Genomic DNA, 17,337 nt, shown 5'->3' with positions numbered 1-17,337 from the left:
ACATTGCATTGCAGATTGTTAAGAAATGTCTTACGTTTTTTTTTCTACAAGGTTTGTACTGAGGTCTCTTTGGGATATACTTTCACGAACTTAAAAAAAAAACATTTTAAAAACATGAAATTGTGAAAATCAAAGATTAGTATTTCACTAATCGAATCTGGGCCTGAAAGCACGTCCCGTGGGGGTGTAAGGTCAGTGTCCTTACTGTGAAGAAAATCTCCGACTGTCACCAAGCCACCAGGTGGTCAGCATTTCCCCACAGGAAATCAGTGTGATGCATGAGACCTGGGTCATTCCTGCAGAACTCAAGTTGAGATTGACAAACAATGAACAAGGATTAGTTCACCATCGTGGATTACCTTTCTTATGGCGACCAGATGGAGATGCTCTCTGATCTGAGTGGTCTGCATCTCTCATGCTGTTGCCTCTTCCTCTTAAGTGGCAGGGCAGCCCAGAGCTTTTTACAGTTCACAGCATTTCTGTCACCCAAAACAGAATTTCTCAAATGCCTGTGTTTCTTCTTCTCTTCTGGCTTTTTGTTGCAGTGTCTCTAAAGATGAAAAACAAAGACACATTGAACTCGCCGCCTGACCTCCAACCCTGGCAAGGTTATAAAATGGTATTTCCATCCCAGGGCAGGAAGAAATGGTTGCCTCATAAGGTACTGTAGGAGAGGTACTGACCGGGAGAGGATGTGTCATCCTCGCAATGGATAGTATATTTGCAGAATAGATTTTGTATCTTGAGGAAAGCAAAACATATTGTTAATGAAGCTAAACCTATTTACCACATTGGCAAAAGGCCCTTGCTGCCCTTCCAGGATATTTGGAACCCTACCATGGGCAAAAGCATTGCAACCATAATGCTGTCTTCCTCAGCAGAGGATAAAGTTCATTTTCATAGTAACAGTGAGCTGGATCAAATCAATGACTTAAAAACCACAGTCCAATAACTAAAATGTTCAAGCAGAAATTAATGGATTACTTGTCATAGGCTTAGAATTGGTATAACATGTGAAACACATTGGTCTATATTTTCAGGAGAAAGTCTACCAATAAAAGTGGGTACTAGATTCTTTGCCATCCAGTTGTGCTGCTTAATTGCATTTGGCTACAAAGAATGTTATGTTATGGTGCTGGTGTCCTGTTTCACCCTTGAACATCCTGTATATTTCAGTACTGAGAGATCAGCAAACCCAGCCTTCTTTGTAATCAACATTTCACTGTTACTGTTACAACAGTAACTTCAAAGTCATAGATTTCCTAGTATGTAGGTTACAGCAAACAGAATTTTCTGTGTTTGGAAGAAAGAGATGTGCAGATTCATCATCTGCCCATAGTCATTATTGTATTTTTTTCTAAAAGTTACACTACCTACTGAAAACAATAGGGAAGAGGCAGCAGAATGATCTTCAGGGAAACTTTTCATCCTGGGAGTAAGGATCTAGGGATCTGCCCTTCTTAATAGGCAACTGGTCCAGCATCAATGGTGAGCCTGGATGCAGTTGCGCCCCTTGCTGCCCACTGTTTTCAGGCAAAGCATAATATAGTATAAGCTACCTGACAAGTTTCTGCATTGAAATTCTGTGTTTAAAGTCAATACCTATGAAACCTGTGAAACCTGTGCAAAGATAGAAGCCTTTAATTTGAAAAACATGTTTCTAGGACTTTTAATATTAAAGCAGCTATGAAGAGAAATGCAAATAGTTCCAAACTGACAGAAGAACCCTAGTAAGTTTCTTCTTGAATGCCCCCAGTGTCCCAGCAGCCACAATATGATTTGGCAGTCTGGTTCATGCACCCACAACCATTTGTGTGAAGAAATGAAATTCTTAGACATGAATATAGTTGCACTTTAATTTCCTTGCATAATCCCTGGCCTTAGTTCCCATGCTGAATTTAAAGTGCTGTAAGTAAACTCTGTCTATGTTTTCTTAGAATTTTGAGCACCTTCATTAAGTATTCTCAAAGTCTTCTTTGTGAAAGGCTCATGAGGCTCAGTAATTTATATATGTCCCTATTTGACACATATTTTAGTCCTAGTGGTGCTGTCTTCCTTATCTTACAACACCTAAAGAATCCAGCCCAATTAAACTGGACTTTAGGCTATCTTTACCTTTGTAATTTTTCTTCTATTTTCTAAAGCTACATCCACCTAAATCCACCCACAAATCTGTAAGGTCCATTCATTAATCTACTCAGTTATAACTTTTGCATCCCTTATACCAGCACAAACGAGATGAGGACTATTCACAAGGCACATCTTCAAAATGTACATTGTTACATTCATCCATTATTTTTCACACTTCATCTCCCACAGTTTCAACTTAGCATCATTTGAAGGAGTGCTGATGTAGCTCTCACTGAAAATAATACATACAAGTGCACAGGCACCAGAAAAAGCACAGTGGTTGTACTAGCACTTCATGTAGAGAAATAAAAGTAACCCTAATTAAAACAACACACCGAAACATTCCAGTGGTTGACTAATTGTGTACAGAAGCTTATACTCACACCAGCAGTGTCTGGACAATAGGTCACATTTAAATGAGTACCTTTACATGTGACCTGCCAAATTGTACTGTTTGAACATAACCTACTTTGATTTGAATATATATTTTTTTCTGAATTCACATGCAAGAACTGGGGGTGCTCACCCTGTGGTCTATGTGGGTCCCAATTCCCCAGTATAGTGACTTACCAATCATGGCCTCCTAATAATGCCCATCTATTAATTGGCTTCATTACTCTGTTCTCCTCCCCACTAAGAGCTGTTTTGTGGGGAGCATTCTGGCGCACTATGGCTGCTGTCACATCATCCAGGTGGGGCCACGCACTGGTGGTGGAGGGGAGTCCCCATTACCTGTAAAGCGCTTTGAGGGGAGTGTCCAGAAATGGGCTATATAAGTGTAAGCAATTATTATTACTTCATTGATAGCAGAAGTAGAGAATTGTGACTGGTACATATGAAACAAATGAAACACTGGCAGACATGTGTCAGAGCCAATATGAAAGATTTGTAGTTTCTGATCAAATTTAATGCTTAACACTAATTAGAAAGGGCTTGTTCATGGAGTCACCCCATCTGGAATTCAAACCACAGTTGGCTGTGAAAACTGGATGTGCATTTCTTATATGGCAATTGTTTGAAAAGATTGTTGACTTAGTCGTGCAGTGTTGAGAAACAAAAGTCTTGCTTCTTTCAAAAAGAGGAATTGTGGACGTTCCTGGGTTAGAACAAACAGTGCTTATGGTAGGCTTTCCCATCACAACAGTATAGTATATAATGTCATATTCACTCTGGTTTTTAAGTGCATTGCCATTTAAAGTTTAATCACAGCCAAAATAAATATATTCCCGGAGAAATGTTTTAATCAAGCTAACAAATTAAAAACAGTACCATTATGTACCTTGACCTTTTCCCTATGGTAAGTCTGTATTCTGTCTGCAGCCGAGGCCCAGTTGGAAATAGTAACAGTAATGCAATAATGAATCAATCTTGTGTATGGCCTACTGTAATTTCAACAGAAATAGTGGGGAACTATGCAATATACTTTTATTATTTCTAAAGGACTTACCAAGCTAGAGCGAGGTTTAATCCAAGTCGAGCAAAATAAAGAACTTCTAAACCCAGACCCTGATGCAAACATACTCAACATTAAGAGCAGCAGTACAGTAGATTAATAGCTGGATTTCAACTACTAAAAAATAGGTATCTTTAAACAATGAAAGTGACATACAAAATAACAAGAGCTCAGCTACAGAGACATTTTTTTTAGAACAGGCACCCAAATTGGGGGAGTTTAGAAAAGTTGTTTTGGCCTGTCCTTTATACAGTATCTAGTGTGCTATACTAATGACACTCCTTGGCACCAGTAAAGGATTGCAGTGGCATGTGTGTGCTTCTAGTGACTTGAAACAAATCTAAACGGCAAATGTGAGGGTCAGATTGCAAGAAAGTTCGTTAATTGAAATATTAACCCATGTGCCATTAATTTTTGTTGTTTCACTTAAAAATCAAACTAGCTCCCATTAACCTAACATAGGAATTATTCACTTGGTAAAATACATTTTTTAAATATTTTTAGACTTTGGGCTGCTTTGCCTGTTCTTTACAGTACATACTTTCTATACAAAAATACACTGAAATGCACACCAAAACATAATTTATGATAATTTACTTGCCCAAAACATGAACATTATGTTTCTATGATGAGCATAGACAGTATGTATACCTATTATTATTACATGTTTTGGGCACCTGAAGGCACAATATGAAAGGGCACACCTGAAGAAGGCTCCACGGCCGAAACGTTGTGTTCTCTTTCTTCTTTTTTTCAGCATGGAATAAACCTATTACTTGTTCCTTTGCTACCTATTACTATCACCACTATAGTGCAGTCAGAATTAAACTTAGGCGAATGTTAATGCAGTTTAATTGTTAGGGTTGTTGCCTCACAGTTCTGTGATCTTACATTTGATTCCGCTTTGGGCTGCTTTCTGTGTATTGCAAAGAGTTGTCTTTGTCTATCGGCAGACAAATATTAATAACAGTAAAAATTAATTATGAGCATAAAATTACAGTATCTCTAGAAAAAGTTGGAGATCGGTGTCAATATTTATCCCATCAGGTGTGAGATCGGCATTCTTAAAAGTAAAGTGTTAAAATCAATTGTTTAAAACTCATTCCATCAACCTTCACCTCCACAGATCATCTGCTTTTTTCACATATATTTAACGCTTCATATTAAAGTTCCCCTCATTATCTTTATTGTACTTAGCTGTCTAAACAGAAATAAATTTCATGTGAAATTAAAGTTAAGGAAAGTGCTCAAACACCAATTTGACAAAATGCTAATTCAGCAGATATTGTGAGCAGGCTAAAACACGGTAGTCGAATGTAAAATTGCCATTACGTTCAAGCTGTAATTAATTGACAGCAATCAGCAATCCATGAGCTCACTTTTTCCTGATAGTGACACTGTTTTGTAACTACAACTGTAACTGTAAATTTAGAAGACAGTTTACCAGGTGGGTGATACAGTTGCACAGTGGTTAGTAATGCTGCCTTGCAGCACTGGGGCCCTGGGTTTAAATCCTAGAATGCTATCTGCTTAGAATTTGTATGTTTAATCTGCATTTGTGAGGGTTTCCTCAGGGTGCTCCAGTTTTCTACCTCAGTCCAAATACAGTACATGCTGGTAGGTTAATTGGCTTCTGGGAAAATCAGCCCTGATGTGACTGTATCTGTGTGTGTCTTGTGATGGACTGACTTTCCATCTAGGTTATATCCTGCCTTGTGCCCATTGCTCGCTGGGATAGGCTCAAGCTCCCCCATGACCCTGTATTGAAAACAGAGGTTAGAAAATGGATGGATTTAACTAGTTCATCTGTGTTGTATTTTTACTGCTTGATCCAATACGGAGGATCAAGAATCTGTGTAGACAGATCTGGAGTAAAAAAGCCCATCATGTTCTTTATTTTACTCAGTATGATAATACAACAATACAACTTAGATGCCCACTACATTATAGTCTATGGCTAGTCAACCAACCCAAAATACACAATACTTTGTTTTGAAATGTATCCATTACACTAGTCTTCCTCATATTTATATTAGAAATCAGACTAGGTTTTTGTACTATTACAATGGGAAATACAAAAACTTACATAAGGAGCTTTACACCTTTTAATAGTGCTATATATTATTATGATGGCTTTTGTACTCAAGCTAGGCACTCTATCAAAGCTTTGTGCCTTTAATTATTTCTAAATTTACTTTTGAAAACCACCACTTCCTCATAGTATGCCAGCAAAACCAGATACACAATATTGCATGACAAAATGCACATGATAAAATAAAGGTATGAAGATTTCAACAAAGAAGTCCAGGAATTGATTAGGTTTACTCAGAGGACTAACCCTCCACACCTGGTTTTCTTTTGCATGTGTCTCATGCGAGCCTCAGTACAGAAGGTATGTTAAGCCTGGTTTGGGTTGAGTCCAAAACTAAGTAATCCACAGATGTACTGCAATGAAGTACTAATCCCACCTGCCCGACATCATGATGTATAGTATTTGAAATATCGGTATATGAAAACGGCATTTGGATTAATCTGGAACAGCAATAAATCTTCAAGTAAAACAGCCGTTTCATATTGTGATCTAATAAACTGTTTTTAAGGACGGGGGTGAGAACCTCAGTCTCCTGGCTAAAATCCACCTTGGGCTTGCACAATCTGGCCTGATTAAATTTCCTCCTTAATTCAATTGGTGAAGCAATTTCTCACTTAGACACCTGATCTGCTGTGTGCTGAGGCTCCTGGCGCATGATGGCTACCGTACGTCAACCATGTGTGTACTGCAAGTTCAGGAGCGGAAGAATTGGTTTCCTTTCTATAATGCGAGGTTTTGCAATTCTTTTGGACTAAGCACTATAGAAATACAAGCAATTAAAAAAAATCTATGAACCAGACAAAACATAGACTATGATCGTAATTTTCTGATGTATTTTATGTCCAGGAATCATAGGAATCAGTTCTGTGTCCTGTTTTGTGACAGTATCTAGGGCATGGGGAACAAAATGTGGCTGGTTGCAATGCTCACCAGAGATTCATTGCCTTTAATTATTACAGATATGTGATAGTCACATAAGGTTTAAAAGAGTGTAGCTTACTCCAGTACCACTTTCTTAATTCCTTTATTATCCCAGGTGGGAAATTTGCATTGCAGTCAGGTGTAAGACATAACAAAAAAAACCTAATACATGTGACACACCATGAACCTGTTTACAAATAAGAAACATCCATGTACCTGTATAACATGAGAAAAAAAAAGTTGGCATCTAAAGTGATTTTTATCATTCAGAAGAAACAAAGACGTTGTGTCATCAGTGTGCGAGATACATAAAATAACGAAAACTGTGAAGCTGTCCAAATAAAGTAGGTTAGTAGCCATGGGAATAAAGGATAATTTAGTTCTATTGTGCTTCAATCTGGGAAATCTAAATCAACCGCCTGATGGAAGGAGCTCTGATTAATTTGGCAAGTGATGGTCATGATAGTCAATGATTATATTGCTTTCTGCATTATTTTTTTGGTATAGCTGACTGTATATGGCTATATATGATGAGTCGAACTGGTCCAGTTCTGAAAGGCAGAAAGTAAAAATACATTGTAAAACTGTAAAAAGCAGCTTTCAGCTAAAAACTACAAAAGGGTATCACTAGAACTTTTACTTTAGAACGTGAGTTCATATTATTATAAAGCTTTAGTAGTATAAACCAAACTGCAGTAAATAACTTTAAAATCAGCTCTTTTCAGATGTTCAAATTTCTGTTTAAAAAAATTCAGTCATATATTCTATCTGTTCTATTATGGAAATAATCCCTGTCTACAGAAGTTCAGATTTCAAGAAGGAATATTTAGGTCAAAATTATACAACAAAATGTGGCAGGTTGCAATGCTCACCAGAGATTCATTGCCTTTAATTATTACAGATATGTGATAGTCAGATAAGGTTTAAAAGAGTGTAGCTTACTCCAGTACCACTTTCTTAATTCCTTTATTATCCCAGGTGGGAATATTTTTTTGTAAGACATAACAAAAAAAAACCTAATACATGTGACACACCATGTACCTGTATAATACTTCTTTGTATGTCTTTTAAAGAATTCTTCCAATGTTAATCCAGAAGACGTGGAAATATGAAGTAGAGGGGTTGTTTTCTTTGTAAATATCTATTTTGATAAATTAGCTATATGACTGTGGGCTTGTTTTCTTAAAGTATCCTGTTTTGCCTTCTGTTTTTTATTTTTTTTAGAAAATGTTATTTTAGAACCTGGTTTCATTTTTTAGGTTTGATATAGCAGCAAAGACTCTTTTTTTGCCTCTTTAAATCACACATAGATAATAATCTATACTGGAATACCCTTTACAGTACAGGCTATTTTAATACTGTTTTATAATTGTCACCCAGCTGTGTTAAACAGTGAACCTACGTGAAACGTTAAATTGTGTATATACAGATTCATATAAAGGTGTTTTGCTTTAGCATTCTCTTTTAAAAATTGTACACATATAAAACAGGGGGATACAATTAATGTAAATAATAGAGGTGCCATTAAACTCTTTGCAGTATCTGTACCATGAATCAGTACAAATGAAGACAAGCAAATTATCACTGCAAACAGAACTGTTTTGAGGTGATAAAGTAAAGTTGGCAATACAACTGCACATACTCCTTCTCCACACTTTCCATTGACATAACCATTATAACAAATTTAGAAGTGTCAATAAAAAGAAGTAGTTTCACCACTAAGATGCTGCAATACGGAATTTATATCATCAACATTGCATGAATACTCAGTTCATAGCTGCTTCTGTCTTATCTCCAAAACTTTTTGATGCTACAGCTCCTAACTACAATTCCTATTTTGAGCAATAGAGAAAAATATATTCTCATCTCAAATTACACTACTCACTATATGACTTCAGTTTATCTTTGTCAAATCTATCTCAGATCTGGGTTTTATGAGTTGCATCTTACCATCTAACCAGGCATTGTTTCTAAAATGCAGTAGTTTTTTTTTTTAATATGAAATGCATAATCATTGTTTTGTAAGTACTAATATTCTGTGGAACTCTATGATTACGTTTGCTAATGAGAGCTATGTTTCTTAAGTGATTCTGACAGAAAGTTGCATTGTTGGAGCTTCATCCAGACAATGAAGAACTTCACCACACAGGAAGACCCAATCTCCTGCATTGGGTGAATTTCATCCTGATTCCAGACGAATTCCAGATTCATCGAGGTTCCAGACGAATTATGTCACCTTTTGCAAATAGCACAGTGCCACAGAACCAGGCATAGGCACAGAGAAGCCAGAGAGAATAGCAATGAACTTGCAAAAAGAACAGGTCTGTCACAGAAGTAAATTTCTGTCCTAAATTAAAACAAGGTGGTGTCCTCTGAGCCCTGCTACACTATAGCTACAATTTTAATTTCATTTCTACAAAATCTACATTTTGTAGCACCAATACTGATGACACAATCAGTCAGCCCATTTGTGTATTTGTTTAGGCCAACTTGTTGGCCTAAAAACTGGGCCTGCCTATTATTCTAAAGCATGGCCAGAAAATACAAATCACGTCCAATATCAGCCTGAATTCTTAGGCATGGACAGTAGAGTACTGTCACATCAAGCTAGGACAGGTGTGGAATAGCTGTCACACAAGAGGTCTGAAATCCGAAGATTTAATCTGTGACTCAGAGGAGTGGTGCCAGAAAGTGTCACAGTAACTTAATGTAATGAGGGTGAGAAAATTATACTTATTCCATTTTAAAAAAGTTACATCGCTGCATAAACAAAACAATTAAAGATACATACAGTATGAGGCAGACCCATCATTTTGATGAGAGAATTCTGAATATTTCCTTTCAGCATGTTGTAGTAAGACAAGCAAGAATGATTAGACAATTTGGTTGCTATGAAAATTACTGAAGAGAAATGTTTTAGGTAGCATTCAAGGTAAACACCAATTAATAACAAATGAACTGTATCATCTTACCCTTTTTTCACCTGGAGTAAATTCAAACAAATCATTCTGCAGACTATTATTTTGTTGTTTTATATAACTCTTCAACTATTTCTCAAGATTGTGACTGCTTACACAATAAAGAAAGCTGGTGTTACCATGGTGATTAAATTCTATTTACCTTTTAAACTTTTCCATGCACATGAAACAAGTCAGTAATTATTCTTTTTCTTAGTCTTTCTACTACTTTTTTCCCCCACAGTTGATTTCGTTTTTTAGGAAAAACCTCAAATCTGTTAAAGGTAATTGAGCTATTTTAATTAAGAACATCTGATGAAATCACTCATTTTTTGTAAGTAGCTCAAAACAACAAGAACATGGGGTTTTCTTCTGCTATGTGAATAAGGTATCTGAACAAACAATATCATGCTGGCATACACAGTGGCTTTCAAAAGTATTCAGAACCTACCTGTGGTGTCCCATTTTGAGAAATTACAACATGATGGAGGCATTTTTTAAACTTAATATTTTAGTATAAACTTGAATGCAGAAACTGAAGACTTCTGATCATAAAATGGAAAGTGATAGTAAACGTCAGCAAAAAATGAAATATGTTGATTTCATGACTATCCAGTCCTGAGAACTCAATATTTGGTGAAAGCAACTTTGGCAGCAATTGTGGTCATAAGAATTGTTTGGGTAAGTCTACCAACTTTGCACACCAACCTGGTGCAATGTAACAACATACATTCATCCTGGCAGATTTGCTCAAGTTCTCTCAGGTTTGTTGGGGATCACCCATAAACAGCAGTTTCAGCATCCCTCCACAGATACTTAATGTACTGTACTTCAAGTCTGTGGACTTTAAGTGGGCCATTGAAGGACATTCGCTTTCTTTTTTCTTAAACCACTCCAGTGTAGTTTGGCCTTTGGATCATTGTTCTGCCGAAAGGGGAATTTGTGCCCCAGTTTCAGGTCTGAAACAAGGTTTCCTCTAAGATTTGGCCATCGTTTCTTCCATCTATGTTCACATAAGTCTTGACAAGCTTCCCCGTCCCCACTGATGAAAAGCAGAACTATGACATGATGCTGCCACCGATATGCTTGACAGTTGGGATGCTGCTGACTGATTGATACACTGTGTTATTTTTGTGCCAGATGTAATACTTTGCATTTAGACCACACATTTAAGATTTTGGCTGGTTTGACTGCATTACCTTTTGCCACATGTTTGTAGCATCACTTACAGTAGGTGCTTTGTTGCAGGATTTAAGATGTGTTATATAATTGATTGTTCAGAGGATTTTGGTCACCACATCATAGAACAGAACTGAAAGAACTGAAAACTGAACTGATCCCATTTCTGAAACTAGTAAGGAACAGGACATAGTTGCACTTGTGTCCTCTGGTTCATGTTTCACTATTCATTCTACAGAACTCCTCTGGGTTGTCATGGCCTTTCAGGATTTCATACAGTATACTGTACGTGCATCAGGTCCCTTAGTAGTTTTCTCTAAAAAGATTAGTTCTTGTCAGTGAACCCAGGAGTGTGTTTGTGTGTTCTTCATCTAGATGGATTCCAGAGAACTTTTCATATGATATAAACTAAAATTGTACAAAATATCTAAATATCTCACTAGTACATTGTTCTATTTCAATGTAACATTGTTTAATTTAAGCTTTATAAATTTGACTATATATCAATATTCCATTTACCTTTTTTTCCCACTGAGTTTAAAACATGAACATGGTGTGTCTCCATGAAGACCTAGGATTTTTTTCATACAGTAATTAGCTTCTTTAAGCTTGGTGTTTCCAACTTTATAAAGTATTTAAAGTTTATGTTTTTGCTACCTGCATGTAAAAGCTTGCACTTGTCTTCGTTAAACTCCATCTGCCATGTGTTTGCCCAGTCTTGAATTTTATCAGACTGCTTTTGTTTGTAACTGCTCTTATGTTGTTGTGGACATTACCCCAATATTGAGTGACCTCTGGAAGTGTATAGTTAATGGCCTATTAATAACATTCTTGTTTTCTTAAGTACACTTGGTAAAATATCAAAGATTGACATACAGATCAAACCTATTATACAGATAAAATCTACTATTTATCGTACCCCTTTAGGGTGGTACAGTTGATCAGTGTTTAACATTGCTGTCTTATAGCAGTAAAGGCCCTGGGTCCAATTCCAGACCTGGGGTCCTATCTGCAGGGTTTGTAACATTCAACTGCAATCAAGGAGATTTCTAAAATCTTCTATATACTTCCAGAGGCTTCATGAAGCTATTCAATGACATTTCTTATGTGGATGGTGGCTTGATCTGCCCCAGAGACAAAACCGATCTACATAAAACAGTGCATGTGCATTGCGATACTTTAAATACTGTATCATGAACTGTAACTAAAAATAAAAATAGAACATTGTAAGTCATTAGCTGAATGGGTTAGAAATACCCACACAAATATAGTATAATAAGTTTAGTAGTGGCTCACCTTATATGGAAATAACAAAGCATAAATAAGGATACAGATCTAGAATATTTGGACTTATTTTATTATTATTTTATTATTTTAATGTACTTAGCACAAATTATAATTAGGTGTTACAGTAATATCCTCTGATGGTCCTTTTCATCATTATACAATTATAAAACTCTACAAATAGTCATTTTAGATTGCATTTCTTTTTCCTAAATTAAATGAAGGATAGACAAAGATGTGAGAAGATTTCATGAGAGATTCAGTATTTGTTCAACAGCCCTGTAATTTCTAGTGAATATTTACATGTTCAAGATATCATCTTTTCCCTCTAAATATGTGATTTGCCAGCACAGACTTGCACTTCCAGACCACATATTGAGCTAATTCTTTTAATATGCATGTTTGAGTGGGTGTTACCTTAGAAAATGACATAGATGTGTTTTAGCAAGATGGTGCTAGAAAAGGAAGGAAGGGTCGGAACAGGAGATGAAGTATATGCAGTAGACATCGAAAGGCAGAAAGATCCACTTTATGATTATTAATATTTTGGAAGTATAGGAGGTTCCTATTACCAGCTATAACAGTAAGGTGACCCAATCCCATATTCCTCTGTTTCACCGTGCTTGTGTTCATGTGTTCCAAGGTCTTAAATTTAAACAAAATACTATAAGAACACCTGTAACAAGCTGAATTGTATTAAGTAGTTGGTACACTCATAGACATTTATTGTGGTGAATTTCTCACTATATTTGTACCTTACCCATGTCCACTACACTGACTGGTCCATACTATGTTAAATGTTTCTATGCAATGTTAAATACAGTGTACCATGGTATTCTCATGTCGTAAAGCATAGTTAGAGTTACAGTACATTACATCAAAACTACAACAAACATTTGAAAAGTTAATGCAAGTCTTTAGTCAGAGTGCAAACATACCAAGATAACTTCGCAGAGGTGAAATCGTCCTGTATTACCATGGGTAATAATAATCATGCTAATGACAAGAAAATAGCATAGATATTTACTCTAAAGCTCATTTTCAAGATTATTGCCTAAGGATATATATGAAAACAGATCAAGTTTTCATTCTTTCCTTTCAGAAAAGACAGTCGCAAGAGTAATTGTAAACTATCTTTCTGCGACTTGGCCTGTCAACCTAGGATGTTGCCTTTAACCTCTCTTGTGGAGGTGGAATTTTCTGAGCCCCGGGCTACATAAAAAGCAAACGCTGCACCCTTACAAAGATGGCGGTCTGAGTCACGCTTGGATAACTTTTAATAGCATTTCCACCCCAAAAAAAAAGAAAAAGAGGGCAAGAGAGGATGGGAAGAAAAGGACAATGCCTCACATTATACAGTGCTAATCACTATATTAACGACCAAAAAAATTGGTTAGAAGCCGATTGCGAAGATAAATGCATGAGTCATCTCCCACTCCCTGTCTCCGGAGAGGCAGGTTATCTCCCTCCAGCAAGTTGCCACGCGCCTGCTGCACCTGATTGTCTCATCACCACATTCCAAGCAACAAAGCCCAGCGAGCCGAGGCAGAGCACCAAGACACTGATACACTTGTTCTGTGGCCGCAGGTGTAGCTGCCTGCTGTTTTGTCAGCTTCTGGGTGTCGGCGTTTCTGAGCTGGCATTCTTAAAACCAGTGCTGGCTGAGGCTCTGTCGCAGAAAAAGACTGCATGCAAATTATTTGAGCGGAATATGCAAGGAAAATGAAAGAAAGCGTTTCCTTTAGCACTCATTTGGGTTAACCTCTCATCCCTTTTTGAGTAATTCCTAATGAGAGGTCAGCTTTCACCTGAGAACAGATAGAAGTTCATGTATTACAGTTTCTAACAGGCACCGTCTCTTCAGAGGAATGGCAAACATATACTATGTATTATACTATATACAGTATGTACAAACCTCTTGCAGTTTTAAAATGATCACAGGGGGAGAGATATTAAAAAGTAGCTTTATTTTTAAGCACCTGAGTTGAATTTTCCATAGGGTATTAAAAAAGAGAATGATGCTTGGGCTATTCACGTTTTAGATTACTAAATGTCATTACATTATCAGTACACCTCATCTTGTAATACATCCCAGTCTAAGTACAATCTTAGCAATGTTTTGACTAGGGAATCCTTCTACAATCTTGTACAGTATAACATAGCCCTTAACCTGACTCACTTCCATGAATTGCTTCTATTCTAAGAGGCTCTAAGAAGAATGAAATGGTTAGTGTGAAGCCTTCCTGAAAGAAACTATGGATGTACTGTATGCCTGAAATACATCCATAGTTCAAGTCTCAAGTCCATCAGAACATGCAGAAACCTCCATCTCACTATTAAAGGGATAGCAGCCTTTAGACATCATTTTTGAATGCAAAGTTTGACACCTGATGGAACGTTTCTGTTTGTTTCACTCAGATTTTTTTTTAAATCTATTTTTGTATAAAAACTTGAAATCATGGACAACCCTGTTTCTTAAGCCTCCTTCAGCAAGCCAGATTCTTCATAGAAGGACATGATATTCACATAACATTGACTGTATCCAGGTATTTATTGCCCAAGAAGTAATCTCCAGCTTTGTTTAGGGTAATCATTTAGTATGTGCTTTATAATTACAACTATTTAAAAGGTAAGGATCATAGTAGCCCTGCATTCTTGTCTCTGTCTCTACTTTTTTATATTTAAGATACCTTATTGTTTTCTCTGGTGTGCTTAGGGCTCCCAGTTCTGGTTTTATCCATTTACCTCTGGTGTTTCTTATTCAGTAAATCTTCCATTTTTCTCTGTACATGTTCTAGCATATTTTCAAATATTGTGAAATTACAATTATCTTATTGTAATCCTCTCTATCGCTGAATTGCAGGGGCACTTAAGCACCACAGTTTTAATACCAGAGTTTTCCCTTTCAACCAAGGGCTTTACATAAAGTAGCAGGATTTTAAACAGAATGTGTGCTTTGGCAAAATAACATTAGTATAAGAGAATGAAAATAAACTCTGCTCCAAATGTACTTGATTTTTCTATGGGTTGCACACTAATAAAAATTACAATGCATAACATATATTGAGCATAAAAAGACAAGCATTTCTCAAAAGTCTTTAATCTTTAAAGCATGCAGCAGCAGTGTGGAGTGGTGATTAGGGAACTGGACTGATAACTACTATTGTAGGTTCAGATTCTGTTGTTGTACTCTTGAGCATGATACTTTAGTCATATTATTTCAATTAGCAAATAGTTAACATAGGATAGATGTTGCTTATTTAACAAACTAGTGTCTTTTGAACAACCGACAGAAATAACAAATACAGATGTAGCACATGATGTGGTATATTTAAGATTTGCTGAAGTTCCTCATAAAAATGGTCTCAAATAGCAAGTGGTGAACGATCGAGATAATGCATTTACCTAGATCAAGAATTATTTAATGAACAGAAAACAAAGTGAAGTAAGGGATTAATGCTCACATTAGGGTGATGTAATTAGTGGGGAACCACAAGGATCTGTATTTGGATCACTGCTCTTTCTGATTTATACCAATAATGTAGATACTGGTATAGTTAGTACACTTGTCAAGTTTGCAGATGATACCAAACTAGAAGGATTAGTAAAGACTTTTGAAGAACACTGAACACTTAGACAAAATTCAAGATTGGGAAAATACATGGAAGATTGGATATAATATAGCCAAATGCAGGGAGTGGAATGCGGATAGCTAAATCATAAACTGTCAATATAAACTGGTAATCATCATGTTTGAAGAGGCTACTTATGAGAAACACTTTGATGTTTATTTACACACATGGTTTTCATTTTTCAGGTAATGTGGGTAAGAAATAAAAACTGCAAATATTGTGATATATTGTTAAAATTGTAGAATCTGGAAATTAGAAAAAGATTGATTAAAACATTCAGTATAACGTGTAGTTACACCTACTAAATTACAAATTTCTTCAACAAGTAATGTCAATCATGTGTTTTTCTTCTTGTCATATTCCTCAATATGCAAGATCTATTATTTTAAAGGAATAAGTAAAGGTTACATCCGAGATGAAAAGTAGAAAGAAAAAACATAACATTTTGCCAGATAACTTCTGGAAAGTTGTGTTTTTTCTCCTTTTCAGTGTGGAATTCACCTTTTTTAGTTCCTTGGCAGCCAACACACACTGACTCAGCTTCTTGTTCAAATCAATTATTTGAGATGAAATAGACTTAAATACAGAGTTGTCAAATTGCAAATGAACTAAGTTTATCAAAAAAAATATAAGTATGACTTAGATTGGCAACTCACCTTTTATAGAAGTTGAAGTCTACACTTAAGAACAAGAGAAGAGATTTAAAATCTACACTGGAAAATAAAACATTATTTTGAAGCATTTGCTGCTTCTGGAGCAATTGCAAGCCCAGTTTTTGAGAATACTCCAGTTTAATTCCCAGCATCCCACTTGGCAGAAAATGGAAAAGATAGGGGTGGTTGCTGTTCCTAGTGCCATATTATTGCTTGGAAAATCAACTTCTGCAAATCATTACATTAGGGACTGCCAAGAGTACATCAAACAGCCCTTTTATTTCTTAACTTGTTGACAATGGGATATTCAAGAGAAGTTAAAAAAAAGAAAATGAATAAGAGGATTCGGTAGTTTTAAGTAATTGAGGATACAGCGCAGGCTAGGGCCTGCCCTAGCAGCACGGTATTTCTCTGAATGACAGAGGCACTTGCCTGTGGCAGGTGCAGAGAGCAGGCGGAACGCCGAATGCTTCTGAGAAGGACCCAACCTGTTGAACTGTTAGAACACGTCCTGAGGTACAGCAACCACTCATTTTAAAAATACTTGAGCTGCACTTCATTGTGCTTTGGCAAGACTATACCTACACAAGCCTTGTCAAGCTGTGCCAGCAGATCTGTTACACAAAAAACAAGAATCCTGTTGCTGTGCAGGTAGAAATAAAAAAAAGTTTGTTTGTTTTTTGTTCTTCGAACATTTCTGTATCTTCCATGTATGTAAAGGCATCCTGCACCTCTATATAGTGTATAAACTGATGGTACATCTTTTTTTTCTGTACCTGTTAAATACAAATTAATCTTAATATTTTTGATCCCATAATAGCAAGAAATTTATTCCCCTATTATGATCTTTCCAGTGGTTGCAAACATACAGTATATTATTCATTTCAGTCTTATAACTACAACTTATAGTTTTCCCACAGCACTAAATTAAATGAATCAGCAGATGAAAAAACTAACTTTGCCTCTGAACTTCTGAATCAAGGCGACTTTTCATGTGGATTCAGACACTGTGATTAAGTTTATTACAACATATTAG

General features: G+C 36.3%; 1 long non-coding RNA gene across 2 annotated transcripts in view; it reads right to left on the bottom strand.

The window, feature by feature from the left end:
* The window catches only part of LOC138239367 (uncharacterized), a 30,605-nt gene extending 20,969 nt beyond the window's left edge, over positions 1-9,636 (bottom strand). For both annotated transcript variants that reach the window (XR_011189825.1, XR_011189824.1), the window contains exons 1-2: positions 9,569-9,636; positions 360-550 (exon numbers count right to left, since the gene is read on the bottom strand). This is a non-coding gene — a long non-coding RNA (uncharacterized lncRNA). The remainder of the gene's footprint in view (positions 1-359; positions 551-9,568) is intronic.
* Between the last annotated feature and the right edge of the window lie 7,701 nt (positions 9,637-17,337).

The sequence above is a fragment of the Lepisosteus oculatus genome, chromosome 6 (genome assembly GCF_040954835.1).
Source record: "Lepisosteus oculatus isolate fLepOcu1 chromosome 6, fLepOcu1.hap2, whole genome shotgun sequence".
NCBI lineage: Eukaryota > Metazoa > Chordata > Actinopteri > Semionotiformes > Lepisosteidae > Lepisosteus > Lepisosteus oculatus.
The sequence above is the reverse complement of the archived record's forward strand: the minus strand, read 5'-3'. Positions and strand labels throughout refer to the sequence as shown.